The sequence below is a fragment of the Leuresthes tenuis genome, unplaced genomic scaffold (assembly GCF_036924035.1).
Source record: "Leuresthes tenuis unplaced genomic scaffold, fLeuTen1.0.hap1 SCAF_3, whole genome shotgun sequence".
Classification (NCBI taxonomy): domain Eukaryota; kingdom Metazoa; phylum Chordata; class Actinopteri; order Atheriniformes; family Atherinopsidae; genus Leuresthes; species Leuresthes tenuis.
In genome coordinates, this window is record NW_027325357.1 from 20,458,036 (window position 1) to 20,470,307 (window position 12,272).

Here is a 12,272-nt window from a genome sequence, read left to right on the forward strand (position 1 = left end):
CTGCCTCCAAGTAGCAGCAAAATGCTACAACACGTAGATGTATGTATACGATGCCCCAATGCAGAGAGGCTGCAAAACCATGTCAAAGCCCTTACTCTCTCGCAGGAAACACTCCTGCTGAATTGCTCCTGAAATTTCTCACATCACCTAAATAGCAGTAAAACAAAAATTATTTACATGACCAAGTGGTCAGTTTGGCACATCACAAATGAGCAATGGCTTTTGGACTTCACCATTTAGATAATCCAGTCAGAGTAGAATGGGTCTTTCAGGAAAAGGCCTTAAAGAGACAGACTTAAAGTGGGGCATTTCAAGAGAATGTGAGGTGGCGATGTGCATTTTGAGAAAATGTGTGATTCAGACATTAAAGCATGTAACCTTTTGTAGCAGACAACCAGAATTGAATAATGTACTACCATCTGGGAACTTTAACGTTGTTCATTTCCCGCCGTGCAGGATTTATTATTTCTCTATTGATATTTTGCTAATATCATCTTTAGAATCTGCAAATTTATCATAGATAATCTCTACTGATGAGCACTCTGTGAGCTCCCGGCAGAGAGAAACACATTTAAAGTAGAAAAAAAAGACACTTTAATGTTTTGAGGTTTTTGGGGGGTTTTTTGTAAGATTTGCCAAAATATTCAATAGCAATGTGTGTTTAGGTCATTACATCAGTGAGTTGAAATTTTCTTCCCATTCTCCTCCCTTTTTCATGCTGTGCTTATTTTATCTCCTGTGGTCAGCAGTTACTGTACGTCTCATGGTAACAGTTCCTGCCTTACTTCTTGTGCGTATGCATAGTTTAGTATATGCTGTCCACAGTATGTGAGAAGTTGGCCAGTGTTTATTATACACTGTGGGTAGAGTTCATCTCGAAGAGGCTCAGAGTTTAGCCCTAAGGCAAGTGCCTATAAAGGATTCAGCTACTGTTTCTGATCTATGTGTGTGTCTGTGTGTGTGCGGGGAACAGAGAAGAAAATAGAGTGTGTGTGTAAGGGAGGCAATTCAAATGACTCAGGTCAGACAGAGAGGCGATTCAAGCTTCTGAGTGGGAGTAGTGACACAAGAGGACATCTCTGGACATCTGCAACTGTTTTGCACAGACCCAATCTGCAGGCGACCCTCATTCCCTTTTCCATGAGCACACACATGCACAAACACATACAAAATTGAACAAATCAAAAAAAAAAATCAGCCCCCCCCTTTCAGACATTTCACATGCACAAAGCAGACACAGGGGACAAGTGGCTATTGAATATTAACCATGAAATTACAAAGGCTGCATTCTAATGGAGGTGATGAGGTCAGAAGCTGGGATGGAAATCATAAATTAATACCCCTGACATGACAAGCCACTTGCCCTTGGCTCCCGCCAAACCTTCCTCAACTGAAGTCATAAAGACACCTAAAGAAGGAAATGCTCGATTTATTATTAACGGCGGGTCAAAGGAATGCCAGAACAGACACAGAACTCATACAATACGCCTGATACTTTTCTGATGTGAATATTGCATGCAACGACAACCATGTAACCTTCGTGTGTGGCTACATCTGTACAGGTTATTGTTCAGTGCTGTTATGGGACCTCTATTAGACAGTCATCTATTGCGCATCCTTTTTAATCTGCTAAATTCTATTCCTCTTGTTTGTGCAGCTCAATGGCAACAGAGTTTGAAATGACTTAGAGCAGTAATTCAAGAGCAACAAATGGACTGTTTTGCTGCGGAAGGTGTGATTCTGAGAATGACAGACAAAGAGAAAATAATAATTCTGTTGCAGTCTTGAACATGATTCGGCCTTTGTTATTTCACCCAATGGAATCCCACACAATTACCTGTAGGTTCATTATTTGTGCTCAAGAGCATATATGAAACTGAGTTAAACTGTATTCAGGAATACAGGCATTACTTACCAGTTCTTACTGGTCATGTGTACAGTGCCTTGAGCAATGTTTTTTTTTATTTGTTTATTTTTTGTCATGCACAGCTGATGGATCAAGGAGGTGTTTTGAATTCCATTTTGGTTTCCCAGGTATGCTTAGTGGAACTCCTTAATGATAGCTAAAGCTCATAGTTTGGGAGTTAAGGTAGACTGCGTGTTTTTTCCTTTGAGACAAAGTTCAAATAGTACCTCCAGAAACAAGAGGAGTTCAGTTGTTTTTAATTAAGAGCTGTCACACACTCAACAGTTCATATATCTTGGCTTTATGTAGGATGAGTACATGACATTTTAAGCAGCTGTCAGTGCTCTGGCTTAGTCGGTGGGTGGAGAGCTGGGATGTAAGGAACAAAGTGAAAGTATGGTAATACGGGTTTCCATGCTTACAATTGTATGTAATTGATTTGTGTGTCCTGCGTCTTCGAGATCAAATTGCTTTTTTATGTCATCACGTGGCAAATATTATGCAGCCATTAGTTTATACTCACACTTGAAATCACTCAATGATAACAACAGATAAAAGGCATATAACATAATACTGTTTTAAAAAACAAGCAAAAAGAAAAAAAACATATCTTAGAAAACCATTATTTGAGCTCATTGAAAAGGCATATTAAAACTGGAATCTTTAAAATAGTTTTTTCAATTTGATTTTTAATAGGTCTCAGACTATAATTTTCACACTGGAGGGAGGGGAGGGAGGGTGTCTATGAATATACAAGTGGTGGGAGCAACTATGGCTCAGGAGATAGAATGCGTTGTCCACTGCTAATTGGATGGTTGGCAATTCACTCCTTGGCTTCCAGTGTCCACAGATTGAGGTGTCCCTGGGCAAGATACTGAATAGGCCCCTAAATTGCTACTGTGCATGATTGTGTGTGTGTGTGTGTGTGCATGTGTGTTTGTGTGATTGTGACAAGCAAAGTCAGTCTTTGAATTTTTTTTACAAAATTGGGGGTAAATGCGGCATGTACTGCGAAGCCCTTTAAGTGGTTAAGAAACGTGCTGGATAAAAACAATCCGTTTACCCTTTATTGATCATCATTGGGCTTTTCAGTCTTTGTTTTGGGAGCCCTTAAATAATTTATTTGAGTTTTTGCCATTATTAAAAATATGGAATGGGATCTTGGAAATGTCCGAAAAATCTATGTTCATTTGGGGCATTTTGCACGGTCCTCCCTGGGCTGTAGTTCAGGTTACCTTGAGAAAGTCAAGAAATGAGCTATGTTGTTCTTAATGGATGCATCCTAGAGTCTTATATGAAGTAGGATCATTATTTAAACAAAAAGCAGAGACTATGTGCACATTACCATTTGACCTCAAGCAGCTTCGTTGTGGAAGTACCTTTGAGGAAAATATCCTGCATTTCTGTTGACTTGTAGCCATTTTTCTTGTAAATTTTACTATTATCTTTATACACTACATAGACTGTAACACCAAGCACTACAAGAATTTTACGAGTTCAAAACATAAAGTAAAAGTAGATAACAAGTACTATTAATGATTGTAAATCCTAGAGGATGAGAGGAGAGGAGAAAGGAGGGGCCTTGACTTTACAAGCAATTCCAAAATGCGGATGTGGTTATAGCTTGATCCTGAAACAGGCTGCAGCTTGATTTTGTTGTGACAAAATATCTGCTCTGAAAGATTAATTTTATTGTCTCCTCTCCCCTCAATCCTCCCGCCTATGACCTCAGCACAATGTTTTCAAGGATGTGTACGTTCCATAGATACACCTGAAAGAGAGAGGATGTTTTCCCAGAGGTGTATCCCACTGTGCCCGAGGGGCTTGCCTGTAAAGATCAGAGTTGAAGAACAAGTCAGTAGGATTTAGTGGCATCTAGAGACATAACTGCTGACTACAACTAACTGAATACTGTCTGCATCACTATTTCCTTCCTGGTGTGAAGATTAAATGAAAGTGTGTGGTATAAACATGAAACATAGCTGTGTAACGTGGTGGACAGTCAGGAGTAAGTCCTGCACCATCTGCTAAAGAAAAGGCTTAATCTACTGAAACAAAAATACAATTACTCATGCTTTCACGGTATTGTAGACTAATGAAAACACAGTTACAAATACTGTGTATTACAGTCATGCTAACAGATTACACGTAGATGTTACAAATTAGAACTTTAAAGAGTTCAAAGTATATCTGCACAATTGGCAGAAGCATGGATAATGGATAGAAAGTACCGGTAAAAAAGGAGACCCGTCAGTGATATTAAATCGGTGAGGGGGGGCTCTTCGGCAGCAGCTGTGTGAGTCAGTGAAACTTTTGCCAGTAAGCTCCTACAAAGCAACATCTTTTCTTTCAAATTAAAGTCACGGGGCAGATACAGGGAAAAAAAGGACATTTAAAGGGAAGAGACTACATAATGCAACATTTGGAATGAAAATGTAGAGATTAGCTAGAGTTCAATTAGCATTTCAGTTCTGCTTATTTTTGCAACCACGAAAAAAAAAGAACCCAACATACTTGAATGTGATTTGAGGCCATTAAAAGTCCAAACAAATCAGCATCATTAAAGGGCATCTCACCATATTCAATAACATGGCGCACTGCGTTCATTAGATGCTGATTACATGTTCTCTTTAACTGTGCTCAGTAGTGTTTTACAAGTATAACGGAACCAAAATCATGGCAGACAGAGAAGCTTGGATCAGCAACAAAAATGTGTGTGTACTGTATCGAGTTACTACTGCTGCAGGACTACTGAGGGAACCACAACTCAGTCAGCTTCCATGGAATACACAATCACACACATTTGCACAAACACACATACGTACATACACACAAACACACAGTGCTGGCAGGATTTAGACATTTGTTTCTCTTTCAGTCTCACGGAAGCAGCAGCCACAGGGTAGGAGGCCAAACCAGTGAGAGTGGGAGGAACGCTGGGATGGAGATAGATGACCATTTGTATACGTGACACTGAAAGTGTCACAGATTGTCTCATATGGGTCTTGGTGTCAGGTAGAGTAAAAAAAAAAAAACAGATGAGACATCTTAAGTTAAAAGATAAAAGTAGGAGAAGCACATTCAAACAGAGAAATGGTGCTAAATGTGTTCCTGTGAAAGAGAAGCACTATATCCCATAACTCCCAGTTGTGGCTGTAGCTGTAGTGATGCTCTCATTACAAATATCTATGTCCAGTGTTGCCACTAACCCACCCCCTTACTTCATCTCTGCTCTGTTGAACAATGACCATATATCTTCCTTATGAGAATATGACAGAACAATTAATCTAGTGAGCTAGACCTCTTTGCTGTGAGCGCATCCCTTAGATAATGAATCGCTGATGAATCACTTGAGAGATTTTGCTCTAAGACAGAGTAAAGTCATTTCATTCAATGACTATGTATACCTGTGGTGCAGCCAGAATTTTTGGATCAGATGTGCTGATCAGGGGTCAGTGTCCTTGCAGACATTTAGCCCAACACTGAATATGATAATTGCTCCCAAATCAGTGCCTTTGAACAACCTCAAAACCAACTTGATTTCTTGAAACAGCTGAAGATTATTACCATAGCAGCAAGTCATTAATCCACATTCCGGGGTTTATTGACTTCACTTTTACCCTGATCCCTACCATTTTCTGGTTGATGTAAAATAGTAGGATGATACTTGTAATGCTTCCATAAAGTTATTAGGCATGACATATGAAATGATATGTTATTTACATGCAATAACATTGTATCGCAAAGGAAAAATCAATAAAGAAGACATTGTTCTGCATTGTAACACTGCAAGTAAAGGTTAGATCTGTCTGTTGGTTTTATGACTTCATGAACAGGGAATCTTGGGAAACCAGGCCTCTGGAATGAAAGAGACAACGCACATGACTGAACTCATGGATTTGAGTTAATAACCCTTTCCCAAGCCTCTGGCCATGGCTGCTCATGCTAATTTCAACGACATCTGTAACTTTACCTATGCGTCAACTTGGAGGCGAGTTTGAAGCAAATGCAGAAATCAGGAGGGGATGATTAAAATGCTTTATCCACCCCAGCTGCTTGTGAATTCAGCATGAAGGGAGAGAACGGCGAACAATAAAAAGGAAGAAATTGAAAGATGAGGGAGATACACAGTAACTCCAAACTGAATACATAATGAATGCAGTGTTTGCAAACACATACTCACACACACACATTAGCTCCATCACAACTTTGGCACGCCTCTCTGCCTCTTAGAGCTCTTCTGTCAGACAGGGGAGGTGCATTGAGAGCAGACATTGCCACTTAAGAGTTGGCTTTCATCTGCGTGGGTGGGAGATGCCAGATACCCAGTGCTGGCACTAATACAATAAAACACTGCCTAAACATAGGCTCTTAGTTAGAGTATTCCTCCTGTTCGACTCCTGCTATAGGACGTGTATTTTGCCTGATGACTCATCCATGGCCTTATGAAAACAGTAAAACTCATGCAGCTGACGCTAGAATTTTGTTTAAAAAATGTATGATAAATCACTGCTTTTTCTCTGCTTGTTTTCACATTCAATGAAATGGCTGTAAGTATCCCACAGCCAAATGGCTTAGTTGACACACCTCATCAAAAGGTAATTTAGGACTCATATGCTTGCTGAGAGTAGATGAGGGAGAGAGATGCAAAACTGTATCTAATTTTTTTTTTCATCTGTAGATAGAAAACCCACAAAATCCCCCTTTGAGACGTGAATGTTAAAACAGGTCCTCAAGGTGATATGAGGATATAGGTCATTTAGCTCATTACAGTGTCCTGTACCACCCCTACAAGCTGCAGGAGGGAAATACGTCTCATACAAGCATTTCCAAACTGCAGCAAACATCAATACAGACTTCATTGACAAGATTTTCCTTTAAGCGAGAAAACAAAGAGGCAGGAGCAGGAGTTGGATGTCGTGGTTACAGGCAGCACTTTCAGTCTTTCATGTTCATGTCGCATGCTCAACATCAGCATATGACAGCAGTTCCTTCACTTCTTAGTAACATTAAATCAAATGACAACACCTTACCAACACACTTTTGTCACATCCTCGACAGTTTTATGCAATAACATTGCACTTTTTTTTAGTTATAAACCAAAATTACTTGATTGGGATAAGAAAACACTCATGGTTAAGCCTAAAATACATTGTTTCAAAAAGCTACTCATGGAAGCCATGTTGCCTGGTTGCCTTCCCTACACATAAACCCAGCACATCACAATGAAACTTTGGCACTTACTAGTTTGGTTTACGTAATAACATTACTTAGAATTAGAAATTCTAAGTTAGAAAAGTTAAAATTTTTCTAAGTTAAAATTAGTTAGAAATTAGGGTTAGAAATGTGTCCATGTTTGGGGCGAAAATGCACTCTTTTACAAGTCGACCTTTATCTTCATGGAAACGATTGTTTTAAAATCACATGCAGTTGCTCTCTCTACCACTAGAGACTACGTACTCTTTAAATGTTATTAGGCTGTTTTTGACCTGCATGAGCAAATTACCTGTGGGATCATACTTGGGAAGAGGACAGCCTTGAATGTGTAGCGCTGCTCTGACTTCATTAGAGCAGCCTTAGCCTGTGAACTATGGTTCGTGTCCTATCTGTAGGCAGTGCGTTTTATATTACTTTGATACACATGAAGATGGCCCTTTTTTACTTTTATATCTCTAATTTTCTGTCACAATGTGTTACCATTGTTTTTTCATCATACCCTCTTAGACTTAATTTAATTTTCAGTCAGTATGAGGTTGGGAAAAAAAAAGAAAATATATTTGTAGGTTTAGGGACAGATTATGGTTTGGGTTTAAAAAGATCCTTTCACAGAGTTACCGCTTAAATAAACAGGCCAGTTTTGTAGCCGGTAGTTAACTTGTTTCTTTTGTGCTCTGGAACAGTTTAGATATTATATAATTTGATGTGAGAATGGGTCTGGTTGTGGTTACATTGAGCATTTTTCATTCTGAACCAGAGCTCTAAGTTGTCAGTCATAGCTTTGTGGTCTCTCATTACTTCATTCCTTTTACAGTACAATATCAACATGTAATCCCTCATTTTTGAGCCTGATCAGTTGTAGGTTGCTGCTAGGCTATATTCAAATTAGGTAAAATAATCATGAAATAAGTACAAAAAGCAGTTGTGTCCTGTTGTCGTTTGCAACAGTAAAGCTTCAAAGAGCTTATCCTGTTTTTTATCATCCTAATTTCTTATACTTTGCAAATCCTATGAAAATCTAACTAAATAAATGTGTATGTTTAGTGAGTCTTTAATCGGTTTCCAGTTTAGTTTCATAGAGCTCATGATGGTTTAATCAGGAGTAATTCATCTTTTTGCCAGGTATATATACATTGTCAGTGTCAGAGTATATCATTTACAGAAGCAAGATTATGTGTGTGGATTGACTGAAACACTAATCTCCCTTTGTTAAAAAAGCAGAACAGTGTGTCTTACTGATGGGTTTTTGAAATATTCATGTACACTTATAGAAACTGGTAATATTGGTGACTCAGGCTTTATACAGTATGATTGGGTCATTAAATGTCTTAGTTTGTTGATTGAAGATTTTGACAATTTTGGGCCTTCTTTGGGGCCCAAAGTTCAAAACCTGTATTGGCTTTGTGTTTTCATGAGGATAAATTAGACTTAACATCATTAAACATTTAACACTTCAAAAATTAGACAGACATGCCCTATCTTGCGACATGAATATCAGCTGTAAAACTCAAAATCAAACAGTAATAAACCAAAAAGAGTAGATTATGAGCTAAAGTGACAAAAGCTAAAGAGAGGAAAGAGAAAAGGGAAGAAATGGAACGGCACCCCACTGATTTAAGGGTTTGATTATGCAACTTCTGGCCTTTAGCCAAACCCCTTTAGCTCCTCATAACTGCAGCAGCAGGAGAATGTGAAAGGAGAAGACACAGAGACTCACCCTTTTAACAAATACATATGCTCCCATCCCTGATCTCAAATTCCCAAATCAGCCCAAGATGTCAGTCATCTCCCATCATGCCAAAGACACCAAATGTGCCCAAACATACTACAGCCAGCATCAAACCACCTAATATTGGATCCCAAACTCATTCCGACCATGGCTTTTACAGTGGTAGTTGAAAATCCTGACTCCACACGAAAAACATGAATATAAACAGAACTTATTTACTTGTTATTATGTTTGGTGGAAATCTGAGCTCAAAAATGTTTGGAGCTGACAAGTGAACATTTGGTGGTTGTAGAGCCAAGAAGTTCAGTCTGGCTCCACTACTTACTTGCGTCTTAGTGAATGTGTGTTTGAACCTGTGTGGGTATTTGTGTTTGTGTGTGAAGGTGTGAGACAGAAACTTAGCTAAATGTCAGGCTGGCCGTTGGCAGGCCACACGAAAACAGGCTCCTGTTTTTGAGTTGAGCTGACTCATGCCACCTTAAGCAAACAGGGAGCACAGACCACAGCCTTGTCCTAACGCACACACACACACACAGACATACACCCGGCCACACATGAGCGCACACACAGTCATGCACACGCACGTTCAGAATGCAGTGGTAACGAGTCAACATCTCACAGGTCTAAACAGCCTCTCTGGTTTCTGCTTCGTCTCTGTTTGGCTTCAGTACACACAGGACTTTCTGCTTCACCAATAACCCACTGCAGAACTGGAGCCATGGTCTGCCAGGTGAAAACACAATGTGAACATTTACTGGGTCATCCTGAGGGAGAAAAAAGAAAAAGTAATAATGTGCCCATTAAGGTAAAATCTACTAACAAGACTTCATTGTTTTCCACAGCCAGTAAAAGCTGAGAGCATGAAGGAGGGAGTGACACACTGACAATTAAACAAGAGAGAGAATAAGGAAAGTCAAGAGTGAGAGAAAAAGCTTTCAGAAAGAATTATGTCCAGCGTTTTTACGGGAAAGTGAATTCCAGAAACACACGATGATTAGGGGTTGGTTGCCTTCTGGGAGCACGCAGGAAAGAGCGCTTTGTCAAATAAACACTTATTTCCTGTCCATCGTCAGACGGAGCGCCTAGGACCATTGTCTGTGGATGTAAACGTGTGTCACTGAAAGAAAAGAGGACGTTGTAACAGCAGTGTGGGTGGGTGAGATGGCAGAAATTCAAAATCCTCTGGTCCAGTTAACTTCAACGCAAGACCTGCACCTCAGCAAGTGTGAAGGGAGGTGGGGGGTCAGGACATGGCCAGCAGCATGGGCTGGGGTAATATCCCTGAGTCTGTTTGGGTCACAACTCTCATTGCCATGACAACCGCAGAGCCCATTACCTCTCACTGCCTGTTGCTCTTGTGTAGTTGCCCACCTGCTGTCACACTCCACCTCGGGGGAAAAGACGGCTTTCACACTGAATCAGACTACAGCAAATCACAGCTTTCCATCAACAAAACCACGATCATGACCCCTGTTTTAGCAAGGAAAGATCACATGTTGTTTCAGTGAAATTTAAAATATATCCCAGACTTTACTGTACTGAAACTGTTTTCTATGCACAGGCAGCTTGTATAATGACCTCCATAACTTACAGGTCACTGGTCTTTACAGAACGCTGGCCTTTAAAGGACAGATTGCCCTCCTAAAATAATTTCAAAAACTTTTTTTGCACCCACCCCTTCAGGTGTCTAATGAAGGTTATAACTTCAGTTTTATTGTATCTGCGTAGGTTTAAGGATCTCCCTCATTTTTACCTACAAGTCAGTAAAAAGAAAGTGAATGGAAATGATACCTTTTAAACATTTATCCATCTATTAATCTATTTTCTATAGCCACAACTCTGCCCAGCTGTCGTTGAGCGAGAGGCACGGCACACCCTGGACAGGTCACCAGTCCATCACCTTTTAATTAAACAACTTTTTAAACTTCTCCAGAAAACTTATATGGACGGACGAGGCTGGTGGATTTTTTTTTCTCATCAACTTTTCAAAACAGCTTTGATCAACATTCAGACAAAATACTTCTCAATTTTATTCAGAATTCTCCAGAATTTCTCTCTAGTATTGCCAGCAGGTTAAAGTTTTCACTTAGACTACATCAAATTTAATTAATTTGTTAAAAATGTTGCACATATAGTATGCTGGGAGGAACCAGTTTAAATCCACATAATTTTTTTATCTTGCACCATTGTGAAGCAGACATTTTTGCTTTGGAGGAAATATCTAAAAAAAATACCTGCACATACCTGCTTTCACTCTTTATTTGTTTATAATAATGGGATACTGGGACAGTGGACATTATTAAACATCAGTACAAGAACATAATGTGTTAATATATAGCATTTTGCCAAAATAACTGATTTGTTTCCAATGATATAATGAAGATTTTCAAAAGGATTCCTGTTGCACCTTTGAAAAAAAGTCCTTGACCACCACTAATTTACTTTACGACTAAAAGGCTTCATTCTGGTTTAATCTACCTTATGGGTTACTGTTACACCACAGCAACCATGTGATTAAATCTACTGTATCTCAGAAAGTCTTGAAATTGAACAGTTGAACTTCTGACTTGATGAGGCATGGAGCCTCGCTCCATTATCAGCCCAACAGAGGCTAGAAAGTCACTAGCAGGCTGCAGCTATCTTGGTGTCCTATCTGTTTCTGTGGCAGGTGGGAATGAGGCTGTTCTCAGTTGCAGGCCTTGCTCCGGTTCTCCTCGGACCGAGCCGTCAGATAGGATGGTGTCTGCGGAGATATGGGAAAGAGGCAGCTCTGCAGACAGCTGGTAATGATGTCCTCTCACACATCGCGCCCTGTGGATAATGGCTGTGTCCAGACCGGGTGCATAGAGCGAGATGAAGCAGAAAAGTCGGCATAACTGAGTCTGGGGTGAACTTGTTTGAATTGCCTTGTCTAGTCATCTTGCTCTGATTCTAGACTACCACTGGTAAGTCAGTGTAGCGTGTAGCTCATTTCACACTGTGATTCTCTTTCTCCTATCTAGATCTGCTGGCTGCCAGATTGAGTTTAGGAGAATGCAATTAAGTGTTTTTTTTTACAGATGTGATGAGAAGTTACAGAACTGGACTCTTTTCTCTTTGCTGTTTTCAGTGGCAGACGTCCAGCCTTGCCTTGAATATCGAGCTCTGAAACAATAGCATTGATTGAGCTAGAGCACATGCATCTCCTCTATCATTCTGACAGAGCCTAAAGCCTGTCAGAGAGTATTTCTAAATTACCTAACCCCATTTTCCACTTTAAAAATATTTTCATTTTGAGATATTCTCTTTCTGGAGGACTGGTTGTAAGACTCACTGCTAATAAAGAAATCGGCTCCACTATGGCTGATAATGACTACACACCTGTCAGTGCTATCCTCATGAATTTCCTGTATGCCCTCTCTGTGGGACAGAGAGGAGCAG

The 12,272-nt window shown here is 39.8% G+C and overlaps 1 protein-coding gene across 1 annotated transcript in view; it reads right to left on the reverse strand.

The window, feature by feature from the left end:
- The window catches only part of tfeb (transcription factor EB), a 277,326-nt gene that overhangs the window by 208,539 nt on the left and 56,515 nt on the right, over window positions 1-12,272 (reverse strand). The window lies entirely within an intron of this gene.